Source organism: Rhineura floridana, chromosome 21 (genome assembly GCF_030035675.1).
Source record: "Rhineura floridana isolate rRhiFlo1 chromosome 21, rRhiFlo1.hap2, whole genome shotgun sequence".
NCBI lineage: Eukaryota > Metazoa > Chordata > Lepidosauria > Squamata > Rhineuridae > Rhineura > Rhineura floridana.
In genome coordinates, this window is record NC_084500.1 from 18,951,082 (window position 1) to 18,964,400 (window position 13,319).

A 13,319-nucleotide genomic window follows, 5' to 3' on the forward strand; every position below is an offset into this window, starting at 1 on the left:
CCCTCCACAATACATATATCCTGATTTCCCACCTCCAGTTGTCTCCTAGCCCAGACTCCCCATTTAAAAACATCCACACGCCCCTTGTTATTCTACAGGGGAGGAGACAAGTCTGTCCCTAGAGATATCACCCTTCTCCCCACTGAATATATACTGATCTTCCCCAGAGGGGGAGGGCACCTTCTCAGTCACTAATGTCCCCCCAAATTGTATATAGTGTGTGTGTGTGTGTGTGTGTGTGTGTGTGTGTGAGTGAGAGAGAGAGAGAGAGAGAGAGAGAGAGAGAGAGAGAGAGAGAGAGAGAGAGAGTGAGAGAGAAATATTATACACAATGGGTGGCATCCAACTAAGCTGTATTCGGGGTAGACCCACTGAAATCCATGGCCCAACTCGGCCATATTTATTCATTTCAGCGGGTCTAGTCCAACTAGGACAAGCATTGGATACTACCCTATGTCTGCAACCCAATACACGCTTACCTGGGAGTAGGTCCCATTAAGCCCACTGGGGCTTACTTCTGAGTAGACACGGCTTGGATTGCAGCCTATACGTAGCATGCACGCACAAAGATAGGTAACACTATCCTATAGATAGATAGATATACTTACACTCTACGTACGTACGCATATATACACACACAAGTCCAGCCTACCTCTATGCTTACATACCCACCCACACTACACAGCATAAACAGTACGGCATATACCGCGCGCGCACACACACACTATGCATTGATGTATATATTCAATCTAAAGCCGTCCTCCTGTGTCGCGTTTGAAGGAGACAAAGATCGCCCCCCCCACAATAAAGATGTCACAGCTTTTTAATAGGAGAAGGAGGAAGAGGAGGGGTGCCTCCTTTAACCCTTTCTCCCCCCCCGGCCCAACCCCCCCCGGCAAGATTCTGCCGCCGCCGCCTTCCTCCTCCTCGACCCGGCCCTCCCTCCCTCTCGAGCCCAGCCGCTCACCCTTCAGGTCGCCGCCGCCTCTCCTCCTCCTCGCCCGGCCTGCCTCTCGCGCCCGCCCGCCCGCCTGGTCCGCTCCGGTGCGGGAGGGGCCGAAGGGAGGGCGGGCCGGGCCGGAGGCCGCTGGCGCTCCTCTCCGCGGGCGGGGCCGATCGCGCCTCCCTCAGCCGTCAGGGGCGAGGAGGACGACGACCACCCCCACGGCCGCCGCCGCCGCCGGGTCCTTCTCCCGTCCTTTCGGCCTCCCCCGTCAGCCGCCGCCGCCGCCCGCCCTTCCTTCCTCCTCTGCCTCAGCAGCCCACCGGGCCCCCTCTCGCGAGACTTGGGCCTGGGCTCGAGCTCAGCGGCGAGAACCACAACGAACCATCGGCGGCGCTTACTGACTCTGGGTGGGTTGATTGACAGGCGGAGGACGGGCGCGCGCGAGGCAGAGGGCGGGATTATTAGGAAGACGCTAATAACTTGCTTTCCTCTCTCTCGTTCTTTTACGTGCGCGCTCGCGCTGAAGGGGAAAGGCGGGGCGTGTTGCCCGCGGCGAACAGAAAGGGAGAGAATTGGGTGCGAGCGCGCATGCGCCTGAAGGGATTTCAAGGGGAGAAACAAGGAAGGCGGTTCTGAAGAGCCGAATCACATTGAGGGAGGGAACAGGGCGGTACCAATCTGTGGAGAGGAGGGGGAGAGGGGAAAAGGAAAGTGGAGTGTACCAATGAGAATGAGAGGGGGAGGAAGGAAAGGGACTGTTTCAATATTAAAGATGGGAGGGAGCGTACCAAAAGCGGGTTCCTGGAGGGGGGAGAAGGAGGATGAGGAACGTGGAATGTACCAAGTTGGACCAGAACAATGCAGTAGGAGGATTCATGATAGGGGGTGTGGTTGGGAAAGTAGGGTGTACCGGAAGGGGAGGGGGAAGGAGGGGTAAAAGGGAAAGTGAGGTGAACCAATGGGACCAAATCATGGGGGGATGGGCGCGTACCAAAGGCGAGATTAATTGGGGAAATGTCTTAAATAGGGAAATAGTGGGAAGGAGCGTACCAATGGGAGAATCACGGGGGGAGGGAGGAAAATGGAGTGTACCAAGGATGTCTTGGAGGTGGTGGGAGAAACAAGAGCCGCATGGGGGAGGTCTCATTGCGAGTGAAAGGCACAGAGAGGGCATTTCTGAGGGATGAGGGAATTGTGAGGGAAAGGAAAGGATTGGAGGAAAGGTTACTCTGGTAAGAACCAGGAGAGATCCACCCTCAGGGTGGGATGGAGAAACGGAACTCAATCCTACCTCACAGGGTTGTTGTGAGGATAAACCTGGGAGGGGGAGAACCATGTTTGTACACCACCTTGAACTCCTCAGGTTGAACGGAGGGATATAAACATAGTAAATATTAATAATAATAATAAAATAAATAAAGCATCTTCCATGGAGTCTATCCCGTTTTACAAGCCCAGTTTTCCAGCCACTAGAACATGATGGCAAATGGGACTAGAGAAAGGGCAGGTGCTCCGAAAGTTGCTTTTCCTCTGCCCTCCCCATTCCTTTTTCCTTTTGTATCATGTCTATTCATTTGTGAGTCTGTGACTGTCTTATCTTTTAATAAGTGCAGCACTTAGGAAAATTCAGCTATTCAGCTGCAATCAATTCAGCCGGAAATCAACCAAAACAACTTTTTCAGATAGTTAACAGCCTCCTCCGTCCTAAACAGCCGGTTTCTGATATAGTCCACTCTCAATCCCGTTGCCAGGAGTTTGCTACATTCTTTGAAACTAAGGTAGATCAGATTCGCTCCACCTTGGACTCTATTAAAATGGCAGAACATAATGATATTCCATCAGAAATTGATGTAGCTAAATTGGCAGAACCCAATGACACTCCATCTGAAACTGTTCTTCCATCCCAATTTACGAACTTTCAACCTATCTCACCGGTTGATATTCCCCAACTTCTCACTAGAATGAGACCAACAAATTGCTCACTTGATGTCTGCCCTTCATGGCTTATAAAAACATCAAAAGCTGAACTTGCGAATTGGCTCTGTGTGATAATCAATGCCTCACTTCAACAAGGCCATGTTCCCCAGACATTGAAAGAAGCAATTATAGTTCCATTATTGAAGAAGCCTTCCCTTGACCCCACACTTCTTACCAATTTCCGTCCAGTATCTAACTTATCTTTTATCAGTAAAGTTATTGAACGAGCTGTAGCCACACAACTGCAAACATTTATAGATACTAATGATTGTTATGACTCCTTCCAATCAGGTTTTCGGCCAAAACATGGGACCGAAACAGTGCTAACAGCACTGGTAGATGATCTACGACTTGAATTGGATAGAGGAAATCTAACTTATTTAATTTTGTTAGATCTGTCAGCCGCATTCGACACTATCGATCATACCATTCTCCTAGACCGCCTCTTTAGTATGGGATGCCGAGGAACGGTACTACAATGGCTCCGCTCCTTTTTGGAGGGCAGGCTACAAAGAGTTGTCCTTGAAAATTTCTCATCCAAGGTTTGGCCAGTACAATACGGTGTCCCCCAAGGCTCCGTATTATCCCCAATGTTATTCAATATTTATATGGAGCCCCTAGGAAGGATTATCCGTGAATTCGGAATACACTACCATCAATACGCAGATGACACCCAACTCTACTACTCTTTCCCTCCAGATGCCGTAGAGGCGGTTCGTCCCTTAAACCAATGCCTGGTTGCCATACAAAACTGGACTAATAGGAATAAACTAAAACTTAATCCAGAAAAGACGGAGGTTCTGTTAATTGGACAAAAACCGTCCCATGAAATCAAAAACCTACTTACCTTAGACGGGGTCTCACTCCCTTTGAAATCCCAAGTTCGGAGTTTGGGCATTATCTTAGATTCCGCTCTGACCCTTGAACCTCAAATTGCAACAGTATCCAGAAGTGCTTTCACTCAATTAAAACTAGTCCGTCAACTCCGTCCTTTTTTAGGAATGTCGGACTTGAAGAAAGGGACACAGGCTCTTGTGACCTCAAGACTGGACTATTGCAACTCTCTTTATATTGGACTATCTGCAAGATCACTTCGCCCGCTTAAGCTGATACAGAGAGCGACGGCAAGAATGCTGACCAGAGCAGGTCCACAAACACACACCACACCTCTTCTTTATCAACTTCACTGGCTTCCGATCTCATTCCGTCATCAGTTTAAAATTTTAGTATTAACTTTTAAAGCTCTAAATGGTTTAGCACCAATATATTTATCAAATCGTATTCTGGAATTTAAACCTCAGCGACCGACAAGAATACCCTTCGAACACTCTCTCATCATCCCATCCACCTTTATAATCCGCCGTGCCAGTATTAGAAACAAAGCCTTCTCGACCATAGCGCCCATCCTATGGAATAATCTGCCACCAGAGATCCGACGTTCTTCTTCGCTCATGGACTTTCGCCGTCAGTTAAAAACTTTTTTGTTTCTTCTAGCTTTTAAACATTTAACAGTTAATTGATTTTTTAATGATTTTATTGTACTCTTATTATTTTATATTAGATTGTATTGGACATTGTTTTTTTTGTTCGCCGCTCTGAATTCTATGAACTAGGGCGGGGTATAAATTATTAAAATAAATAAAAATGTAGGTGTTTTATCAATGTTACATTGTTATTGTTGTTGCTGCTGTTGTTATTAATACCATTTTATTTAGCAAAATTTATATACCACTTTTTAAAGAAAAATCCTCAGTTTTACATAAAATGGTGTAAAATATTAATTTAAAATAGCCATGACATAGGAAGCTGCCTTATACAGAGTCAGATCATTGGTGCATCCAGCTCTGTATTGTCCACACTGACTGGCAGCAGCTCTGCAAAGTTTTAAGCAGGGGTCTCTCCCTGCCGGACTGGGAAATGCTGGGGACTGAACCTGCGATCTTCCACAAATGCTCTGCCACAGAGCGATGGCCCTTTCCCTTAAAAATAAAGCAAGATTCTAGTCCTCAAGATTATGAATAGTGGGCTTAATTAAATAGGTTCATAGGAACCTAACTTATACTGAGTCAGGCCATTGGTCCATCTAGCTCAGTGTTGTCTACACTGATTGGCAGCGGCTCTCCAGGATTTCAAGCAGTCTCTCCCAGTCCTACCTGCAGATACCAATGATTGAAACTGGGACCTTCTGTGTGCAAAGTCAGTGCTTTACCATAGAGCTGTGGTCCTTCCCCTAAAAAGAAAGTAAGATTGTAGTCCTCATGGTTCTAAATAAAGGAATGAAATAAGAACACAGGAAGCTGCTTCCCGCCCCCCCCCCTGCCCGAGTCAAACTATTGGGCCATCTAGCTCAGTGTTGCCAACATGTCACCCCGCTGCTGAAAGAACTGCACTGGCTGCCCATTTGCTACCGGGTGAAGTTCAAGGTTCTAGTTTTGGCATACAAAGTCCTACACAGCTTGGGACCAGGATACCTGAAAGACTGTCTTACCCCTTATCTACCCAGTCGATCACTGCGCTCTGCAGGTGAGGGCCTCCTGCAGGTACCATCTTACCAGGAGGTTTGTTCTGCACAATATAGGAAACGGACCTTCAATGTGGCAGCACCTACCCTGTGGAATTCCCTCCCCTTGAATATTAGGCAGGCGCCATCTCTGCTATCTTTTCAGCATCTACTGAAAACTTTCCTCTTTCAACAAGCCTTTTAGGTTGAGACCTATCCCAGTCTGCATCTGTGTTAGAATTGCTTTTAATATGTCTTTTAATATCTTTAACCCTTTTTTTAAAGATCTTTTTAAAGATTTTAAAAAAATTTTTTAATGTTGTTTTGTTTTAAGGTATTTTAAGGTATTTTTATGACGTTTTAAAGTGTTTTTAATGTTTCTGTTTGCTGCCCTGGGCTCCTGCTGGAAGGAAGGGCGGGGTATAAATAAAATAATAAATAAATAAAAGAAATAAATTTTGCACCAGCTGCATCATCTCTGTGAGCAGCTTTGAAGCTCAGCTTTCGGTGGGGAAGAAAGTTCTTCATTAAGCAGTACAGGCCGCCTGTCCCCAACCCAAAACCTTTCTTTTAATATCGGTGTCCCTGTTCAGGCCTGCCTGCCTGCAATCTTATCATGTGGGGAAAGATTTCAAACTCTGGAAAGGCAATTGAAGGCTGCTGTGTCTCACAGCCACCTCTCTGTTGCTAGCAGATTTTGCTGCAGCAAAATGAGTCACCCATTCCTGCTGCCTGAGCTGTTCTGACCTTAGGGAGGCTGCATCAAGTGCAGTTTAGAGCGGTGCGGAGTTGGCCCTGATGCCCACATCACCAGGGGCAAACAGCCTCGATATCCATTGATGACACGTTTAAAAATGGTTCCTGCCTTCCTTAGGAACAGAGGGCGCTGCCTTATACTGAGTCAGACCATTGGTCTGTCTGGGCAGTATTGTTTACACTGACTAGCAGCAACTCTCAAGGATGTCAGGCAGGGGTCTCTCTCTGGCTGCAACTTGGCTCAGTCCCCAGCACTTCAAAGACTCCGCAGCTGAAAGCGTTGTGTAAGCAGAAGACCCATTTTTTCAAATCCCAATGCAGCCCTGAAGCTCTCTGGGTGGTCTTTGGCCTCTTGCTACCTCTCGGCCTAGCCTATCTCACAGGGGTGTTGTGAGGATAAAATGGCGGGGTGGGGAGAGAAAGCCATGTATGCCGCTTTGCGCTCTCTGGAGGAAAGGCAGGCTGTAAAATGCAATACATTATAAACAAGCTGGGAAGGGACTTCACCGGAGTCTTCGGAGAGCCGTGGTTGGTTATAAACCACACCAGTGCTGGCTGCAGGGTTTTGACCCTGTTCCTTGGTGGACCCTGTTCCCACAACGGATGCACGCCACCTCCCCACTGTAGCACATCCAGGGGGCCCTTGTCTGTGGCCCTCCCTTGTTGAGCTGTAGGCCCTTAGCAGATGCCCAATCATGCCCAAACGTGGCGCCATGCCTGAAATGTAGAGGGCTAGTTGGAATTTATTTATTTATTATTTATTTCGTTTCATTTTTAGACCGCCCATAGCTAATAGCTCTCTGGGCGGTGTACAAACAGGATTAAAATACAATAGTATAATAACATCAATAACACATAACAGCAAGTTAACTAACAACGTTAAACATGAAAACATTAAACATTAAAATGCCTGGGAGTATAGCCAGGTCTTAACCTGGCGCCTAAAAGAAAGTACCGTAGGCGCCAGGCGTATCTCCTCAGGTAAGCTGTTACAGAGTTCGGGGGCCACCACAGAAAAGGCCCTAGATCTAACAACAATCCTCCGGGCTTCCTGATGAGTTGGTACCTGGAGGAGGGCCTTAGATACTGAACGAAGTGGACGGGTAGGTTCATAGCGGGAGAGGCGTTCCACAAGGTATTGCGGTCCCACACCGTATAAGGCTTTATAGGTCAAAACCAGCACCTTGAATCTAGCTTGGAAACAGATGGGTAGCCAGTGCAGGCGGGCCAGGACAGGTGTTATATGCGCAGACCGATGGGTCCTCGTCAACAGCCTGGCTGCCGCATTTTGCACTAGCTGGAGTTTCCGAACAGTCTTCAAGGGCAGCCCTACGTAGAGCGCATTACAGTAGTCCAATCTAGAAGTTACCAGAGTGTGAACAACTGAGGCGAGATCGTCACTGTCCAGATAGGGGCGTAGTTGGGCTACTAGACGAAGATGGTAAAACGCATTCCGTACCACCGAGGCCACCTGAGCCTCAAGCGACAAGGAAGGGTCAAAAAGGACCCCCAAACTACGAACCTGTTCCTTCAAGGGGAGTGTAACCCCATCTAGAACAGGATGAACATCCACCATCTGGGCAGGTAAAGGGCTCACCAACAGTGCCTCGGTCTTGTCTGGATTGAGTTTCAGTTTATTAGCTCTCATCCAGTCCATTATCGCGGTCAAGCAATGGTTCAGCATATCAACAGCCTCACCTGAAGAAGGTGAAAAGGAGAAGTAGAGCTGCGTGTCATCAGCGTACTGATGACAACGCACTCCAAAACTCCTGATGACCGCACCCAGAGGCTGCATGTAGATGTTGAAAAGCATGGGGGACAGAACCGACCCCTGAGGGACTCCACAATGGAGAGTCCAGGGTGTCGAGCAGTGTTCCCCAAGTACTACCTTCTGGAGATGGCCTGCCAAGTAGGAGCAGAGCCACTGCCAAGCAGTGCCCCCAACTCCCAGCTCCGCGAGCCTCCCCAGAAGGATACCATGGTCGATGGTATCAAACGCCGCTGAGAGATCAAGGAGAATCAACAGGGTCACACTCCCCCTGTCCCTCTCCCGACAAAGGTCATCATACAGGGCGACCAAGGCTGTTTCAGTGCCAAAACCGGACCTAAACCGGATTGAAACGGAATCCAAATATGCTCCAGGGTGCACCCCGGTGATGGGCTCCAAGTTTTAGTCCAAATGTTCAAGAAGCTGAAGCACCTTGGACAGCTCCTTGACCTTTTGGACTAAAACCCAGAGCGGATTCCACTGCCCTACTGACATGGAGCCATCATCCACCACCAGTCTGTCTTTACCTCCCCTTATTTTTCTCCCTTTTATGAGCTGGGCTCTGTTTGTTCTGCATTTCCACAAATGGGGCCCCCTTTCTCAGTCTCCATCCTCCCCCGGAGACACCTATTTTCCCTGTTGGCTCTAGGCTGACGTACCACCAACAAGCCTGATGCCTTGTTTCCAAGAGAACAGACCCGAAGCTGAGATGGTTTGGCGTGTGATGAAGAGAGAGAGAGAATGAACAGCCAATGCTCATCTGGGATTCTAATATAGCAACGGAGGCAACCGACAAGCATTTGCAGCTTGATGTGATGGTTTGGAGAAGCTGCAGCCACACTATCCTTTTTTCAAAGGGCGTGAAAATGTGGTTTGAGAGAGGCTTTGCTTTCCCTGGGTTAGGTGGGGAACCTATGCACCTCCCAGTGTTGCTGAACTACAACTCCCATCGGTCCTGACACATGGCTCATGAGAGTTGCAATCCAACAACATCTGGAGGGCTGCAGGTTTCCCATCCTTGATATATACGGTTATCCAAGCACTGGTTAAGATCCTGCTTAGACTACTGCAATGCAATGCACGTGGGGCTGCCTTTGAAGACTGTTCCGGAGTTACAGCAGCCTGATTACTAACTGAGTTTGGATTTGTGTATATTGTGCCAGTTTTGAAACAGCTGCACTGACTTATCAGTCAGTTTCCGGTAGTGATGGGCAGCCATCATTCCGATTCCCAAAGTGGCCAACCAGATGCCTCTAAGGAGCCCACAACAGAAAACAGCATAAAGGCAAGACACTGTTGTTTTCCAGCAGCAAGGTATTTTTAAAATATAGACTGCCTCTGAAGGTGGAGGTTCCACTTCACCACTGATCGACCCTTTATTTATAAATTTGTCTAGGCCAGTGGCTCTTTCCATAAGAACATGCAAAGGGGATCCCAGCAGGGTTGCAAAGTGGGCAAAGCCAACCAAGAAACAGCCTGGCTTGCTCTGCCTTCAGCTTTTAACAGCAGCTTGCTATTATTTATTAGTTCATTTATTGATCAAGTTTATATCCTGCTCTTCCTCGAACAGCAGCCCAGGGTGGCAAACACACAAGCAATAAAACAATTTAAAAACCATTTAATGAACAATTCCAATACAGACGCAGACTGGAAGTCCTCAACTTAAAAGGCTTGTTGGAAGGGGAAGGTCTTCAGCAGGCGCCAAAAGGACAACAGAAACAGTGCCTGTCTGACATGCAACAGGAGGGAGTTCCCAAAGGTTGGTGCCACCACACTAAAGGCCTGGTTCCTATGCTGTGCAGAACAGACCTCCTGATAAAGATGGTATCTGTAGGAGGCCCTCACCTGTGGAGAGCAGTGACCCGCTGTATATATAAAGGGTCAGGCGATCTTTCAGCTGTCCTGGTCCCAAGCTGCATATATGGCTTTATACGCCAGAACCAGCAACTTGCACTTAGCCCGGTAGCTAATTAGCAGCCGATGTTATGCAAGGCCTAGAGCTAAACAAGACTACCTTTTACTTGGTAGGGATCAAACAGCTTTTAAAGGGCCTGTTCAAGAGGTGGAAACACTAGATTAGTGGTGGGGAATCTCAGGCCCAATGTGGCTCCTGAGCAGTAGTGTAGTGGCCAATTCAGAAGTGCAGGGTCCCTTAATAATAGTCATGCCATACCCCTCACAGCCATGCCTCCTTTTTCGCTTTCCCTCATCTCCCTTGCTCACCCTGTCATCTTGCGAGTCCACACTCCACTACAACAGACGTCCCTAAGAGCTGATCGACATGAAAAGGCAGGCTGTGTTAGCTACTGAGAAGAGTCTTCTCAGTGACTGACTCCCCTCCTTTCACTCTGATTGGCTCCAAGTCAGCATGAAACGGCAAGGACTCTTCTCAGTGGCTAACATGCTCCCTTTTCATGCTGACTGGCTCATACGTGGGGACCTGGCTGGGACCCTGCTCCCCAAAAGGTACCAAGTCTATGACCCCCACCATCCTAGATGACTACACTCCTGCTGCGGAGTTCTCTCTACCTGCCCCTTGGAACTCTCCCCAGGCCACACCCCCTTTCCCCAGGCCACACCCCTCGCTGGCCCTGACCCACACCCTCCTTGCCTGGCTGGAATGTGCCTCGAACGCCCAAAAATTGCTTGCCTGGATGGAGGTCAGAGAGGGGTGAGTGAGTGTGTGCAGAAACTAGCCTATTGTGCAAAGGACACATTTCCATTCCTTGCTCTGCCTGCTTTTGCCTCTGGCTCCGCTCAACGCCGGCTTGTGGCCCTCAGAAGGTTGCCTGGAAGGGAATGCGGCCCTTGGTCTGAAAAACCTCCCCCTGCCCCGATTTAAAATCAAAAGCAGCTTAAAAAGCGAACAACTGCCCAATAGCCACGACAGATCAGGCCAGTGCCTCGCTTACCGGAATTCAGGATGCAGCTGCTGAAACAGCCTGTTTTTGATTGTGGGATGGTGCCCTCTAGCGGTGGTGAAGGAGAACCGCTGAAGATGCTGTCTTAAAGTCATTCTTCAACAACCAGTGAAGGGGGAGGAAGGGAATCAACAAGGGAAAGGGAGATGGACGGTGATAGCCTTGCCACAGTGACCCTCGCTCCTGTAGTCTCACATTTAGACTACTGCAATGTGCTCTTCATTGGGCTGCCCTTGGAGACGGTACGGAGGTTGCTGCTAGGGCAGACTGCTGCTTCTTATCTGTGACTGGTGCACATGGACATATAACACTGATGTGGGGTCGGTGCTGGCTGCCTATGCATCAGGTGTGGGGAACCTTTGGCCCTCCAGATGTTGCTGAACTACAACTCCCATAATCATCCCCGCCCATTAGCCATGCTGGCTTGGGGTGAATGGGAGTTGTAGTTCTCGTCAGGAAAGGGCTCAGTGGCAGAGCACCTGCTTTGCGTGCCGAAGGCCCCAGATTCAGTCCCCATCAGCAGCTCCAGGTAGGGCTGGGAATGTCCCCTGCCTGAAATCCTGGAGAGCGACTGCCAGTCAGTGTGGACAGTACTGAGCTAGATGAACCAATGGTCTGCCTCGGTATAAGGCACTTTCCTATTTAATCCAGCTAATATTTACTAATATTTAGAATCATGGGGACTAGAATCTTACTTTTTAAGGAAAGGGCCATTGCAGCATCTGGAGGGGAAACTGTCTTTCCCCACTCCTCTTTTAGACGCTTTAATTATTTTATTGTTAGTGTGTTTGCCACCCTGGGCTCCGTTGTCAGGGTTGTCTACTGAGATCTATTTATTTTTTAAAAGCACAGATTTACCTTTCCAACTGAATGCATTCAAGGCAGCAGACATGAATGGATTTCGCTCACATAAGAACCCATTCCTTGTTCTCTCCTAAGCTTTCATTTCAGAAACTTGTTTTGGAGGTGGGGGAAGAGGCTTGTTGCTATTTTTTAACAACTGGGAGCCAGAGATCCTTGGTGATCTACTTCAAGTCACCCACAGATCTTCCAGTAGTCCCTGATCCACCTTCTGCCCTTCCCTGCTCTAAATGGGTAGGTATACATGCCCTTGTGATGTAACCCAAACATGTATACTCAGAAGTAAGTCCTATTGAATTCGGTGGTGCTTAGCGGGTGAGTCCCAGACTGAAACAGTGCCTATGGCTAAAGGGGGCTGACTGATTTGGAGGGCCACAGGTTCCCCATTGGTGTCTTAAGCAGAGAAAGTGGGGAGCCAGATTTCTAGAAGGGTAGCCCTTGCACAATCAACCAGCCTTGTGGGACCTTTAAAAGGCTCTGGCATAAGCTTTCCTGGACATGAGGCCATTCCTCAGATGGAAGTGTCATCTTACTTGGCAGATATATAAAGAAGAAAATTATAAGGTGGAAGTTTAATGGCAATGAGATGCAATTTTACAATCACTGATAATGAGCCCCTAAAGGTATGTTAAATTTGTTATGTGCCTTCAGGTCGACTACGACTTGTGGCGACCCTATGAATCAGAATGAGAGAGCCACTGTGGTGTAGTGGTTAAGGACTACAACCTGGGAGATCAGGGTTTGAATCCCCACATAGCCATGAAGCTCCCTGGGTGACCTTGGGCCAGTCGCTGCCTCTCAGCCTCACGAAAACCCTATTCATAGGGTCGCCATAAGTTGGAATCGACTTGAAGGCAATACATTTACATTTTATGAATCAGAATATGTTGAATAGAGGGCACCTTTTTACCCGGGTTCATGTTGCTGGGATGATTGTGTTAAAATACATATAAAACAGAGATGGCAGAGATACTCTGGCTTTTGTATGTTCATTAACTCATACAGTGTGATTTAAAAAAAACACCTTTGTCTTGATTTAACCTACCACTGATGACACTGAACTTCTTGACTGGATTGTAATCCAGCCAATTCACCTTGATTTTCTTCTTCTTCTTTTACAAAGCAAGGCTAAAAGGTCAAGCACGACAAGAGGTGCTGTGCCCCTTCCTATGCACAAACCAAGAAAGCATCCAGTCAAATGCATAGGAACAAACGTTGCAGCCTTCAAGCAATTAAATGATTAAAAGAAAATAAAATGTTTGAAATGTGTGCATACATAAGATACAAAAGAGAGAGAATTTTTTTTTGAAAGATAGATTATAAAGTTAGGTACATCTGGGTTAAAAAAAAGTATACAACAGAGAAATAAAACAATGGAAATATTTAGAAAATATTTCCTTCTGAAAATATTCAAAAGGGAGGACTTATTCACTCAGCACATGGTTAAACTATTTGCTCCTGCAAGAGGCAGCGCGGGCCACCAACTTGGATGGCTTTTAAAAAAAAGATTAGGCAAATTCATGGAGGAGGCGGCTGTGGATGACTACTAGCCAGGATGGCTACGCTGTCCCTCCCCAGAATTTGTATACC

At 47.8% G+C, this 13,319-nt stretch overlaps 1 protein-coding gene across 2 annotated transcripts in view; it reads right to left on the reverse strand.

The window, feature by feature from the left end:
- The window catches only part of TAOK1 (TAO kinase 1), a 75,126-nt gene extending 73,795 nt beyond the window's left edge, over window positions 1–1,331 (reverse strand). For both annotated transcript variants that reach the window (XM_061605520.1, XM_061605521.1), the window contains exon 1: window positions 968–1,331. The gene's annotated coding sequence lies outside the window, so the exon portion shown is untranslated. The remainder of the gene's footprint in view (window positions 1–967) is intronic.
- Between the last annotated feature and the right edge of the window lie 11,988 nt (window positions 1,332–13,319).